This window comes from Schistocerca piceifrons, chromosome 8 (assembly GCF_021461385.2).
Source record: "Schistocerca piceifrons isolate TAMUIC-IGC-003096 chromosome 8, iqSchPice1.1, whole genome shotgun sequence".
Taxonomy (NCBI): Eukaryota; Metazoa; Arthropoda; class Insecta; order Orthoptera; family Acrididae; genus Schistocerca; species Schistocerca piceifrons.
This window is the reverse complement of record NC_060145.1, coordinates 372,017,137-372,030,361: the sequence shown is the minus strand read 5'-3', so window position 1 is coordinate 372,030,361 and position 13,225 is coordinate 372,017,137. Positions and strand designations below refer to the sequence as shown.

The window sequence follows — 13,225 nt, the reverse complement described above, 5'->3', positions numbered from 1 at the left end:
AGTGTAATGAGTGTGACACAATGTCTGGTTGCACTGCGGCGTGGAATGTCGTATGTGAAGGGCGCGAATTGGATATTGTACGATGAATTTCTTTTCGGTATCGGTGCTGGTTTCTGTGAAGAAACACGTGTCCGGTAATTTCCTAGGCTGCACGTAAAATGTTTCGCCGAGAGCACAGTTTCCAGGAGGAGGCGCCTTTTATGCTCGAGAAATAAACCGAAATGAGGGTTCGACTGTGTGAATACAGCGTCCCTGCAGCGCTTCTATAACAACGCGCCAGGGGCGTGGCGTGTGTTTTCGTGTGACAGCGGCAAGCAATCCGGGGAAGCATCACAAGCGCTCCTATTGATAAGGGAAGGGTGACGAGGGAGGGGAGGGGAAGGGGGGACGCAGAAGACGCGGCGAGGCGGGCTCCACAATGGGCTCCTGGGGTGGGGGTGGGGTAGGACGCGCCGTTATAAAGACGTGGGTCGCAGCTGGTGACGACACACGACAGCACGACTCCACGGCGATCTTCTCCTGTAGGTAAGTCCAGCAGTCCACGTGGGATGGTCAGCAAAAACGACACTCAGTTAGCTACCTGGAAGCTACCTCTGGTAGAACTCTGTTGCATTCGCGAACGGCGCGTGGGATAAATGACTGATTGTCAGTCTCCGTATTAGGTATAATTTCGCTGGTTTTCTCGTTGTTGCGATTTCACGAGACGCATGTGACACGAAGTAATATGTTTCCGAGTCTTCCCTGGACGTACTCCCTCGTAATTTCAGTTGTAAACTCGTAAACTGCAGTGCCTATGTTGTTCTAATGTACTTTGTAGCGTCCTTCAGACACGCATGCGTGATACGAGAATCATATTCGCATTTGTGAATCTCGCTAAACTTTGGCTGCGCTAAACATTGGTGGCCAAAGAAAATTTGTCCCTGGCCGGGACGCGAGACCACATCTCCGCTTAGGGGGGAGCGACACGGTGACGGACGAAAATATTGCTCAGGTTCAGGATTTTTTTCTCTGTACTGCAGTGTAGTAAACAAATGAGATTTGCTGCAATGAATAAAACGTACATTGAAGTTTTTGTTGGTATTTTTTTATTGAAAAATAATTAATATCTTCACTGTGTAAATGGGATTTTCCCGAGGCAGCTCTCAAAGGACGTAGATCGACGGTTGTCGCTGTAACTCCGATTGCGGTTATCTGAAACATGAAATTGACATATCACCCTTATCCTTACAGTTGTAATTCTAGTTCATCGCAGAGATTTTCAAATATGTATATATATGGGGAAGTTATAGATATTTGAAAAAAATGGCCATTTTCTGGACCCCCCTTTTTTGGCCAAAAAATACTATACATCGACATCGACTACGATGAACTGAAGAGAATTCAATTTGCTTCAAGGAAGACCAAAAATCGTTAAAATCGGATGAAAGTGGTAGTGTGCGTGACCATCCCGAAAAACATGGTTTTGAGAAAAACGCGTTTAAACAAAAAAGGGGGGCGAAACCTGAAGCTTGTGGGATATAATTGATGCCTGGTCCATAATAACTATCTCCCCGGGTAGTGGATGACCGTTTTCAATTACTTTGACCTGATAAGTCCTCATTTTTGTCCACAAAGCCCTTTTCGTCGCTGATCGCATGGCCGCTAGCGTCTCTGTCTTTACAGAACCGGCGCATTTCATCGCTGATTTTGATTTGAAGGGCATTTAGTACGTGCATTAATGCAGTATAGCCTACATTGAGTAGATATACAACAAAATTTGAAGCAATGTTGACAATTTCGTTTCTGCCGGATGTTATTTTTTGAACGCATCTCCAAATGAGACTATTGAAACTTTCGTCCACATTTTGAGTAAAACCGCCCAAACGGCATTCCAGTAAATCAGATTTACTCAAATCGGTATAAATACGGAGCATGAGCGCGAAACCGGTTCTCTAACGCCGAGCAGTGTCGTGCACGCCGGCCGTGGTGGACGAGCGGTTCTAGGCCCTACAGTCTGGAACCTCGCAACCACTACGGTCGCAGGTTCGAATCCTACCCCGGACATGGATGTGTGTGATGTCCTTAGGTTAGTTAAGTTTAAGTAGTTCTAAGTTCTAGCGGACATGACCTCAGATGTTAAGTTCCATAGTGCTCAGAGCCATTTGAACCATTTGTCGTGTACGCTCGGCTTCAAACGCTCACAAAATCTTTACTTTACGGGGTTCGCTCATAATATTTTGAGGAATAATTCTTCAATGTATATACATTCGAATTCCGTAATATTTAATTTCGAGTTTTTTCGACCGTCGCCCTGCCGTTTCCCCTTAACGCGATCGGTCGCTTTAACCGCCACAGCAACCACTGTGCGCTCCCTAGACCAGCTCATACTTCCGTACGTGACACCTTTCGTCTATATCGTATACTGGCACTGGGAGTCCCGTACAGGACATTCTAAAGACCAATAGAACAACACAGGCTCTACAAGTTAGTATTTCATGCCTAATAACTGGCCTCCGAGTTTAAACGTACGGGTTTTGAATGAGGTTTTCACTCTACAGTGGAGTGTGCGCTGATGTGAAACTTCCTGGCAGATTAAAGCTGTGTGCCGCAAAGAGACTCGAACTCGGGACCTTTGCATTTCGCGGGCAAATGCTCTACCGTCAGAGCTACCAAAGCAGGACTCACCCCCGTCCTGCAGTTCTTCCCCGTACGGGACTCACGGTACCTGCGCAAGTGTAGGATTTGGACGAATGCGGTGACGTATGGAAGTCTGGGTCGGCCAGGGGAGAGAGCTCGGGTGACCGAGGCTGTCAAGGCGGCCTCTAGCGTCAAGCAGGAGATGAGGGTTCTAGTTCCTGCCAGGCACAAATACACTACTGGCCATTAAAATTGCTACACCAAGAAGAAATGCAGGTGATAAACGGGTATTCATTGGACAAATATATTATACTAGCACTGACACGTGATTACATTTTCACGCAATTTCGGTGCATAGATCCTGAGAAATCAGAACCCAGAACAACCATCTCTGGCCGAAATAACGGCTTTGATACGCCTGGGCATTGAGTCAAACAGAGCTTGGATGGCGTGTACAGGTACAGCTGCCCATGCAGCTTCAACACGATACCACAGTTCATCAAAAGTGGTGACTGGCGTATTGTGACGAGCCAGTTACTCGGCCACCACTGACCAAACGTTTTCAATTGGTGAGAGATTTGGAGAATGTGCTGGCCAGGCAGCAGTCTAACATTCTCTGCTTCAAGAAAGGCCCGTACAGGACCTGCAACATGCGGTCGTGCGTTATCCTGCTGAAATGTAGAGTTTCGCAGGGAACGAATGAAGGGTAGTGCCACGGGTCGTAACACATCTGAAATGTAACGTCCTCTGTTCAAAGTGCCGTCAATGCGAACAAGAGGTGACCGAGACGTGTAACCAATGGCATCCCATACCATCACGCCGGGTGATACGATGACGAATACACGCTGCCAATGTGCGTTCACCGCGATGTCGCCAAAAGCTGTATACAGAACATTGATTCATCCGAAAAAATGACGTTTTGCCATTCGTGCCCCCGGGTTCGTCGCTGAGGCGCTCCTGTCTGTGATGAGCGTCAAGGGTAACCGCAGCCATGGTCTCCGAGCTGATAGTCCATGCTGCTGCAAACGTCGTCGAACTGTTCGTGCAGATGGTTGTTGTTTTGCAAACGTCCCCATCTGTCAAAATAGCTTTGAGCACAATGGGACTTAACATCTGCGGTCATCAGTCCCCTAGAACTTAGAACTACTTAAACCTAACTAACCTAAGGACATCACACACATCCATGCCTGAGGCAGGATTCGAACCTGCGATCGTAGCGGTCACGTGGTTCCAGACTGAAGCGCCTAGAACCGCACGGCCACACCGGCCGGCCGTCCCCATCTGTCGACTCAGGGATCGAGACGTGGCTGCACGATCCGTTACAGCCGTGCGGATAAGATGCCTGTCATCTCTATTGCTAGTGATACGAGGCCGCTGGGATCCAGCACGGCGTTCCGTATTACCCTCCTGATCCCACCGATTCCATATTCTGCTAACAGTCATTGGATCTCGACCAACGGAGTAGCAATGTCGCGATACGGTAAACCGCAATCGCGATAGGCTACAATCCGACATTTATCAAAGTCAGAAACGTGATGGTACGCCTTTCTCCTCCTTACAAGAGGCATCACAACAACGTTTCACCAGGCAATGCCGGTCAACTGCTTTTTATGTATGAGAAATCGGTTGGAAACTTTTCTCATGTCAGCACGTTGTAGGTGTCGCCACCGGCGCCAACCTTGTGTGAATGCTCTGAAAAGCTAATCATTTGCATACCACAGCGTCTTCTTACTGTCGGTTAAATTTCGCGTCTGTATCACGTCATTTTCGTGGTGTAGCAATTTTAATGGCCAGTGGTGTATTCTTAACCTCTCCGTGTTGAACCGTGCCTCTTGTGTTGCACCTGCCACTGGAGTTTGTTGAGCATTTCCGTAAAGTTCTTACACCGACTAAACCATCCCGCGCCGTTCTTCCACGGTTTTCGTGCTGTCTCTTCTATTCATCCAACCCCGTAAGCATCCCATACCGACGAGCAATGCTCAAGAACCGCCAAAAATAAATATTTCATAGGCCACATATTTCGTGGATGAATTTTGCCTCGTGATTCTTCGAATTAGCCTCGGCCAGGCATCTGCTTTTCCTACAGTTTGTTTTACTAGCGCAATTTGAAAATTTCTCGGAACGGAATAGAAAGACGCGACCTACCTCAGCGAAACTTTTTTATTTTTCGTTATAGTCTCCCTGTACACTAATGCATTTGGTTCAGCGACGTTCCAATGCCTTGATCCCATCTCGAAAACTAGTTCTCCAGGCATACAAAATACCCGTCAACTTCCGCAGTCAGTTCTTCGTTTGAAGAGAATCTCCGTCCACCGAGGAAAGTTTTGAGTTTGGGAAAGATGTGGAAGTCTGATGGAGCCAGATTACGAAGGCCGGTGTGACAACAATTCGTATCTTAGATAATGTATCTTTGCCATGGCAACGATATTTGTCTGCGGGCGCTCACTGTCTTGTTGAAAAATGACTTTCTTCGTCGCCAAATCTGTTGTCTTTTGCTGTAGTTGGTCCAGGAGATTAACGTAGTATTGTCCCGTAGACTAGTAGAAAGATAATATCAGCAAGATCGTTTTCGCTTTCTAGAAAATTTACGTCACGTCCTTTCCGACCGACAGCATTGCCTTTACATTCTTTGGTGGTGATGAACTAACAGGTTTCCACTGGTTTGACGGTTCTTTTATCTCTGGGGTACCATATTTGACCCAAGTTTCATTTGTAGTCGCAAACCGGTGCAAAAACTCTTGTTGGTTTCTCTGAAGTCGGGTTAAACATCGTTCGGACATTCCCATTCTGATGTTTCTGGTTCCGCGTTAAGAGTTGCGACATCCACCGAGCAGATAATTTTCACATATTCATTTCCACTATTGTAAAGTGTTATTCCTTGTCAGGCGATACCCCTACAGCTTCTCCACTTTCAGTCGGAGATCATCCATGACCATTTTATGCATTTTTGCAACAATTAATGGGGTAGTGCCATATCATGGCCGACCACTACGCGGATCATCATCTAAACTGTCCATACCAAATTTAAACTTGTTTGTCCACTTGGAAACAGTTGAATATGAAGGAGCAGAGCCCCCAAGTGTGTTCTGAAAATCGGCGTACATTTCCTTTGCTTCCATACCTTTCTTTATGAAGCATTTAATCACTGCACGAATCTCGATTTTTTCCTTCCACACAGTATCAACAATAGAGAGATGTTGTCACCATAGACCTATACCCAGAGCACTGAAGCATCACGTGTAAACTGTAAATGATGAACTGTTATGAGATAACCTCGTTTCGCGAGCGTTAACATTTGGTGGTGATTCGGCGAACTTTTCAAACTGACCTAGTATCTTGTCATTTCACTTTAGGTTACTCCTAGGTATTTTATGGTAGTTACTGTTCCCAGTGATTTGTCGCTAGTGATGTAATCGAACAGTAGTGGATTTCTTCAACTATTACGCACTGTACGTTACATTTATTTACGCTCACAGTCAACTGCCCGTGCATGCAGCAATGATCGATCCTTTACAGGTCTTCCTGCTGCTCACGATAGTCTTCTGGCTTGGTGCACTTTTATAGCCAATTAGACCGTCCGCGTACATTCTCGTTGAGCTTCCAAGCCACCAGATCATTTACAGTCCGCAATGATCCTATCACACTTCCTTGGCGTACTACTGGAAGCACTCTTACGCCTGTCGATTTTGATGCGATAACAGCGACGATTTGAGTTCTACCTGCAAGAAAGTCCTCAATACAATGAGAAATTTGGTCCAATACTTGGTAAGCACGGCGGCGATATGCACAGCTGCTTTGAATCATACTTACAAAACAAAGTGGAAAAGGTTGTCCTGAAAAATTCAGACAGTGTCGGAATGGTAAAAAATTTTGGTGATTGAGAAATAAAATAACCACAATGTGAGTCCCACAGGGTTGAATTTTCGATCCATTCCTATTCCTCATATATGTGATTGACCTTCCACTTAACATTCTGCACGGAAAAATGATACATTTTGCAGACGGTACTAGTGTTACAATAAATCCCATTAGAGAGATAGCAACATAAGAGTTGGTGAATGATATTTTTCAAAAAAATATTAAGTAGTTCTCTGAAAATGGACTCTCCCTAATATTTTTTTAAAAAACTGTGTGGGAATGTTATGGAACTTAACTGCTAAGGTCTTCAGTCCCTAAGCTTACACACTACTTAACCTAAATTATCCTAAGGACAAACACACACACCCATGCCCGAGGGAGGACTCGAACCTCCGCGGGGTCCAGACGCACAGTCCATGACTGCAGCGCCTTAGACCGCTCGGCTAACTAATATTTTTAAAAGAAACCACACTACATTCATTTTTGTACAATAAACAGTCATTCCAACAACGGATGCAAGACATGAGCATGAGTCAGTAAATAGGAAATAATATTCCAAATTTTTCGGTATACATATTGATGAAAACTTGAACTGGAAGAAGCATATTATTGAGCCTGTCAAACAATTAAGAATAACTTCCTTTGCTCTTCGCATAATTGCTAATCCTAGAAACAAACGTATCGACCTCCTGACGTATTTTGCATATTTCTCCTGAATAATATTTTAAGGAGTAATTTTCTAGGGTAGCTCATCACTTAGAAAGACAGTAATGACTGAACAAAAGCGAGCAATAAGAATAATATGTGGTGCTCATCCACCTACTTCATGTATTCGCTAATGAAATTCGTAATAAATAAACCATCGCAATTTGAGAAGAACAGTAATGTCCAAGCCTAGAACACTGATCCTGTAAACTGACTCCGTTCGCATCACTTCCATGAAAGAATCGTCCAAGAGATCTACGGAACATGTAACTAATTAACTATCCTTGTATGTTGTTCATCAAACGACAGTGTGAACCTGCTCTCCTTTTAGCCGAGTGGTGCCATACAGCTATTACCTCCTCGATCCGATTCATTATCCAGTCTCCGTCATTCTTCTCTAATACAACTATTCGAAAAGCTTTAATTGTCATATTGTCCATACTGATTATTGTCCATGTTTCACGCCCGTATAGGGTCACAGTCCAGAAAAATACTTTCAGAATATGTTTCCAAACACTTAAGCGTACAGGGTGGTCTGAAACAATCTGAAAACCTTATAACAGTGTTGCAGGGTAGATCGTGCTGAAAGTAATTGCTTAGAAAAAATTCAGTATATTGCGCCGTTTTCGAGTTAATTAGTTTTAAAGTTAGCCAACTACACTAACTCAAGCGGACCGACAGAGACGGTGTCGCCAAACGTGTTCTTCGTTTGGTTTCCTAAAACCGAACAAGAGAGCGATACAAAAATTGGAATTGGATAGTAGTAAGACTCTGCCTGATCCAATGCCTGAGCAGTCACGTACGCTGTCATCTACGCTAATAGGACAACTAAGAGTGATTGTATATGGCAGGCCGTTTGAATCTGTTCGAGCAACAGCATGATCGACTAACTTAAATTCTAATTAACTAGGAAACGGAGGTACGTTTCGAATTTTCTCTTAACAATTATTTCTCAGCACAACCTATCCCGCAACAACAATACCAGCTTTCCAGATCATTTCTGACCATCCTGTATATTCGATTTAACATATTAATCCTATCCAGGTAAGCTTTTCTTGTAAGTGTCATTTTGCATTTGGTAACTTCTTTTTATCATCAGCCAGGTTCCCGAGTAAACAGCATATCTGTTATACTATTTTAGTGTTTCATTTCTTAAACTAATTACCCTTCCCGCGTCAATAGCCGTGCTAAAGAACGTCTGTGCGGCTGACGCACGGTTCGGAGGTAGGCCGATTGGAATCCTGGTGTTAGGTGAAATTATCACTGCCAGTATTTGGCCGGCAATGGGATGAGAGATGATGGCGTTACATTCCTGACCACCAGTCTTTGCGTCTGTTTCATGGATTAAGTTCCAAGCCACTCCCCCTCCTCATTGAGGACATGTGAGACTGTTGATGGCGATCCATCAGTCGGATGGGGACGTCAACCTTGAAGGCACTCTCGGTGCTTCTCGAGAGGAGCAGACTAAACAGGGTGGTCCATTGATAGTGACCGGGCCCACTATCTCACGAAATCAGCATCAAACGAAAAAACTACAAAGAACGAAACTCGTCTAGCTTGAAGGGGTGAACCAGATGGCGCTATGGTTGGCCCGCTAGATGGCGTTGCCATAAGTCAAACGGATATCAACTGCGTTTTTTAAAATAGGAACCCCCATTTTTTATTACAGGTTCGTGTAGTACATAAAGAAACATGAATGTTTTAGTTGGACCGCTTTTTTCGCTTTGTGATAGATGGCGCTGTAATAGTCACAAACGTATAAGTACGTGGTCTCACGTAACATTCCGCCAGTGCGGGCGGTATTTGCCTGGCGATACATTACCCGTGTTAAAATGGGCGGTTTACCAACTGCGGAAAAGATCGGTATCGTGTTGATGTATGGCTATTGTGATCAAAATACCCACCGGGCCTGTGCTGTGTATGCTGCTCGGTATGCTTGACGACATCATCCAAGTGTCCGGACCGTTCGCCGTATAGTTACGTTATTTAAGGTAACAGGAAGTGTTCAGCCACAGGTGAAACGTCAACCACGACCTGCAACAAATGATGATGCCCAAGTAGGAGTTTTAGCTCCTGTCGCGGCTAATCCGCACATCAGTAGCAGACCAATTGCACGAGAATCGGGAATCTCAAAAACGTTGGTGTTGAGAATGCTACATCAACATCGATTGCACCCTACCAGATTTCTATGCACCAGGAATTGCATGGCGACGACTTTGAACGTCGTGTACAGTTCTGCCACTTGGCACAAGAGAAATTACAGGACGATGACAGATTTTTTGCACGCGTTCTATTTAGCGACATTGACCAACAGTGGTAACGTAAACCGGCATAATATGCACTATTGGGCAACGGAAAACCCACGATGGCTGCGACAAGTGGAACATCAGCGACCTTGGCGGATTGATGTATGGTGCGGCATTATGGGAGGAAGGATAATTGGCCCCCATTTTATCTATGACAATCTAAATGGTGCAATGTATGCTGATTTCCTACGTAATGTTCTATCGATGTTACTACAAGATGTTTCACTGAATGACAGAATGGTGATGTACTTCCAACATGATGGATGTCCGGCACATAGCTCGCGTGCGGTTGAAGCGGTATTGAATAGCGTATTTCATGACAGGTGGATTGGTCGTCGAAGTACCATACCATGGCCCGCACGTTCACCGGATCTGACGTCCTCGGATTTCTTTCTGTGGGGAAAGGTGAAGGATATTTGCTATCGTGATCCACCGACAACGCCTGACAACATGCGTCAGCGCATTGTCAATGCATGTGCGAACATTACGGAAGGCGAACTACTCGCTGTTGAGAGGAATGTCGTTACACGTATTGCTAAATAATGCATTGAAGTTGACGGACATCATTTTGATCATTTATTGCATTAATGTGGTATTTACAGGTAATCACGCTGTAACAGCATCCGTTCTCAGAAATGATAAGTTCACATTGGAACAACCGAAATTAAATGTTCAAACGTACCTACGTTCTGTATTTTAATTTAAAAACCTACCTGTTACCAACTGTTCGTCTAAAATTGTGAGACATATGTTTGTGACTATTACAGCGCCATCTATGACAGAGCGAAAAAAGTGGTCGAACTAAAACATTAATATTTCTTTACGTACCACACGAATATGTAATAAAAACGGGGGTTCCTATTTTAAAAAACGCAGTTCATATCCGTTTGACCTATGGCAGCGCCATCTAGCGGGCCAACCATAGCGCCATCTGGTTTCCCCCTTCAAGCTATACAAGTTTCGTTCTTTGTGGTTTTTTCGTTTGACGCTGATTTCGTGAGATATTTGGCCGCGTCACGATCAATGGACCACCCTGTATACTAGCACTGGGTTTCACCCATTCCGTCCTCTCACCATCGTCATAAAACACAAACACAGTACTACACTATACACGCATCCTTTACACTCTCCTACCGGGAATGGATAAGAGTACCACACCGCTAGATACGCGTCCTTGAACAAACGCAGATGCTAGACAAGACAGTTCAACAGCCGGTTGAACTGTTGTATTTGATAACGAACTGCACTTGCTCCCTGTCCTCAATACGCTGCAAATATCAGTCGTGTTCATAACAGTGTTCTGTGTAGTTGTACGTGCATTGTACCGGACTTCAGTCCCTTAGAGCGTGGGAAGACAGTAGGTACTCGTATGGTGGATACTTCGTAACCAAGTTGATCGAAGTGTTTCATGTTTCAAGAGGCACCGCGTCGAAGATTAATACCGCATACAGGGTTCAAAATGGTTCAAATGGTTCTGAGCACTATGGGACTTAAAATCTGGGGTCATCAGTCCCCTAGAACTACTTAAACCTAACTAGCCTAAGGACATCGCACACATCCATGCCCGAGGCAGGATTAGAACCTGCGACCGTAGCAGCAGCGCGGTTCCGGACTGAAGCTCCTAGAACCGCTCTGCCACAGCGGCCGGCCCCGCATACAGGGAAAAAGTAAAAACGACATCCATTATGTCACAGCTTGGATGGAAGTGCGTGTTGAGTGATCGTGACAGACGGCTATTGAAGACGATTGCGACGATAAATAAGAAGACGACAGCTGCCAAAGTCACTACAGAACTCAATGTCGCACTTGCGAGTGCTGTCAGTACCAAAACTACACAAAGGGAGCTCCTGAAGCAGGGAGTCGGAGGGCGAGCTAGAATTCCAAAACCACTCATCATTAATGCAAACACCCTTAACAGGAAAACTTGGTGCCGAGGTAAGATTCGAACTTGCGACCGTAGCGGTCGCGCGGCTCCAGACTGAAGCGCCTAGAACCGCTCGGTCACTGTGGCCGGCATCGTTAACTGAACTTGCCGCTATTTTGCATCAAGAATGCTATAAGACACCTTTGAAAATCTTATAGATCCCGCGTTGACCATTCACGAGGATACTAGAAGCTGTTTTGAATGCCAACGGTTTTCCAACACCGTGATGGGCATTCTAATGTGTTGTGTTTTTGATGTTTCCATATTTCTGTCCACCCCCTGTACATTCTACAAATTCACGTACGACCCAACTCTCACATGTCCGGAAGGGAAGGGGCCATGTACACGGAGGAAGAACACCGTTTCCGACAGGCGGCTAACCCCACCCCGTGAGATATCTCCGCTAACAATGCCATATGACTTTTACATTTTTTACTGTGGCAACATTATTCAAAGAGTGATGAATAAACCACTGGACGCTTTATTTCTGACGCTCATTTTTTTCATAAAATCCAAAGTGAAACGTCCCCTTGGAAAAATTATTGAATTACTGTGCTGGTAAACCCCTTACGTTATTTGATTATCAAACAGCTGAGCAGAACTGAACGTACTCAGACATTTCGCTCTTTACCTATTCTGATCAACACTAAACTGACACACAATATTTTTAGCGCAACGCAATCTGACTTTTAATAATCCCTACAAAAGAATGTCCCTGACTATACCTTTCATGAATCACTTATCTCACAAAAATCTTCATTACTCGAACTACTGCAATACAGCGAGCGCCAATACTGCCAGCTAAATAAAAGATTCTAACTACTGAATCCACTAACTACTGATAGGCATAGTTAGCAAATGAAAGATTTTGATAGAGAACAAACAATGTATTTATCTTAATAGTGTTCAAAAGTCATAATATATATACAGGGTGTTACAAAAAGGTACGGCCAAACTTACAGGAAACATTCCTCACACACAAATAAAGAAAAGATGTTATGTGGACATGTGTCCCGAAACGCTTAATTTCAATGTTAGCGCTCATTTTAGTTTCGTCAGTATGTACTGTACTTTCTCGATTCACCGTCAGTTGGCCCAAATGAAGGAAGGTGACGTTTACTTCGGTGCTTATGTTGACATGCGACTCACTGCTCTACGTTTGGGCAGGCATTGTTGGTGATGTCTTGATTGGGCCCCATGTTCTTCCACCTATGCTCAATCGAGCACGTTATCATGATTTCATACGGGATGCTCTACCTGTGCTGCTAGAACATGTGCCTTCACAAGTACGACACAACATGTGGTTCATGCACGATGGAGCTCCTCCACATTTCAGTCGAAGTGTTCGTACGCTTCTCAGCAACAGATTCGGCGACTGATGGATTGGTAGAGGCGGACCAATTCCATGGTCTCCACGCTCTCCTGACCTCAACCCTCTTGACTTTCATTTATGGGGGCATTTGAAAGCTCTTGTCTACGCAACCCCGGTACCAAATGTAGAGACTCTTCGTGCTCGTATTGTGGACGGCTGTGATACAATACGCCATTTTCCAGGGCTGCATCAGCGCATCAGGGATTCCATGCGACGGAGGGTGGATGCATGTATCCTCGCTAACGGAGGACATTTTGAACATTTCCTGTAACAAGGTGTTTGAAGTCACGCTGGTACGTTCTGTTGCTGTGTGTTTCCATTCGATGATTAATGTGATTTGAAGAGAGGTAATAAAATGAGTTCTAACATGGAAAGTAAGCGTTTCCGGACACATGTCCACATAACATATTTTCTTTCTTTGTGTGTGAGGAATGTTTCCTGAAA

At 44.7% G+C, this 13,225-nt stretch overlaps 1 protein-coding gene across 1 annotated transcript in view; it reads left to right on the top strand.

Moving 5' to 3' along the window:
* The first annotated feature begins 437 nt into the window (after positions 1-437).
* Positions 438-13,225, top strand: part of LOC124712529 (eclosion hormone-like) — a 44,030-nt gene continuing 31,242 nt past the window's right edge. The window contains exon 1 of the mRNA XM_047242842.1: positions 438-525. The gene's annotated coding sequence lies outside the window, so the exon portion shown is untranslated. The remainder of the gene's footprint in view (positions 526-13,225) is intronic.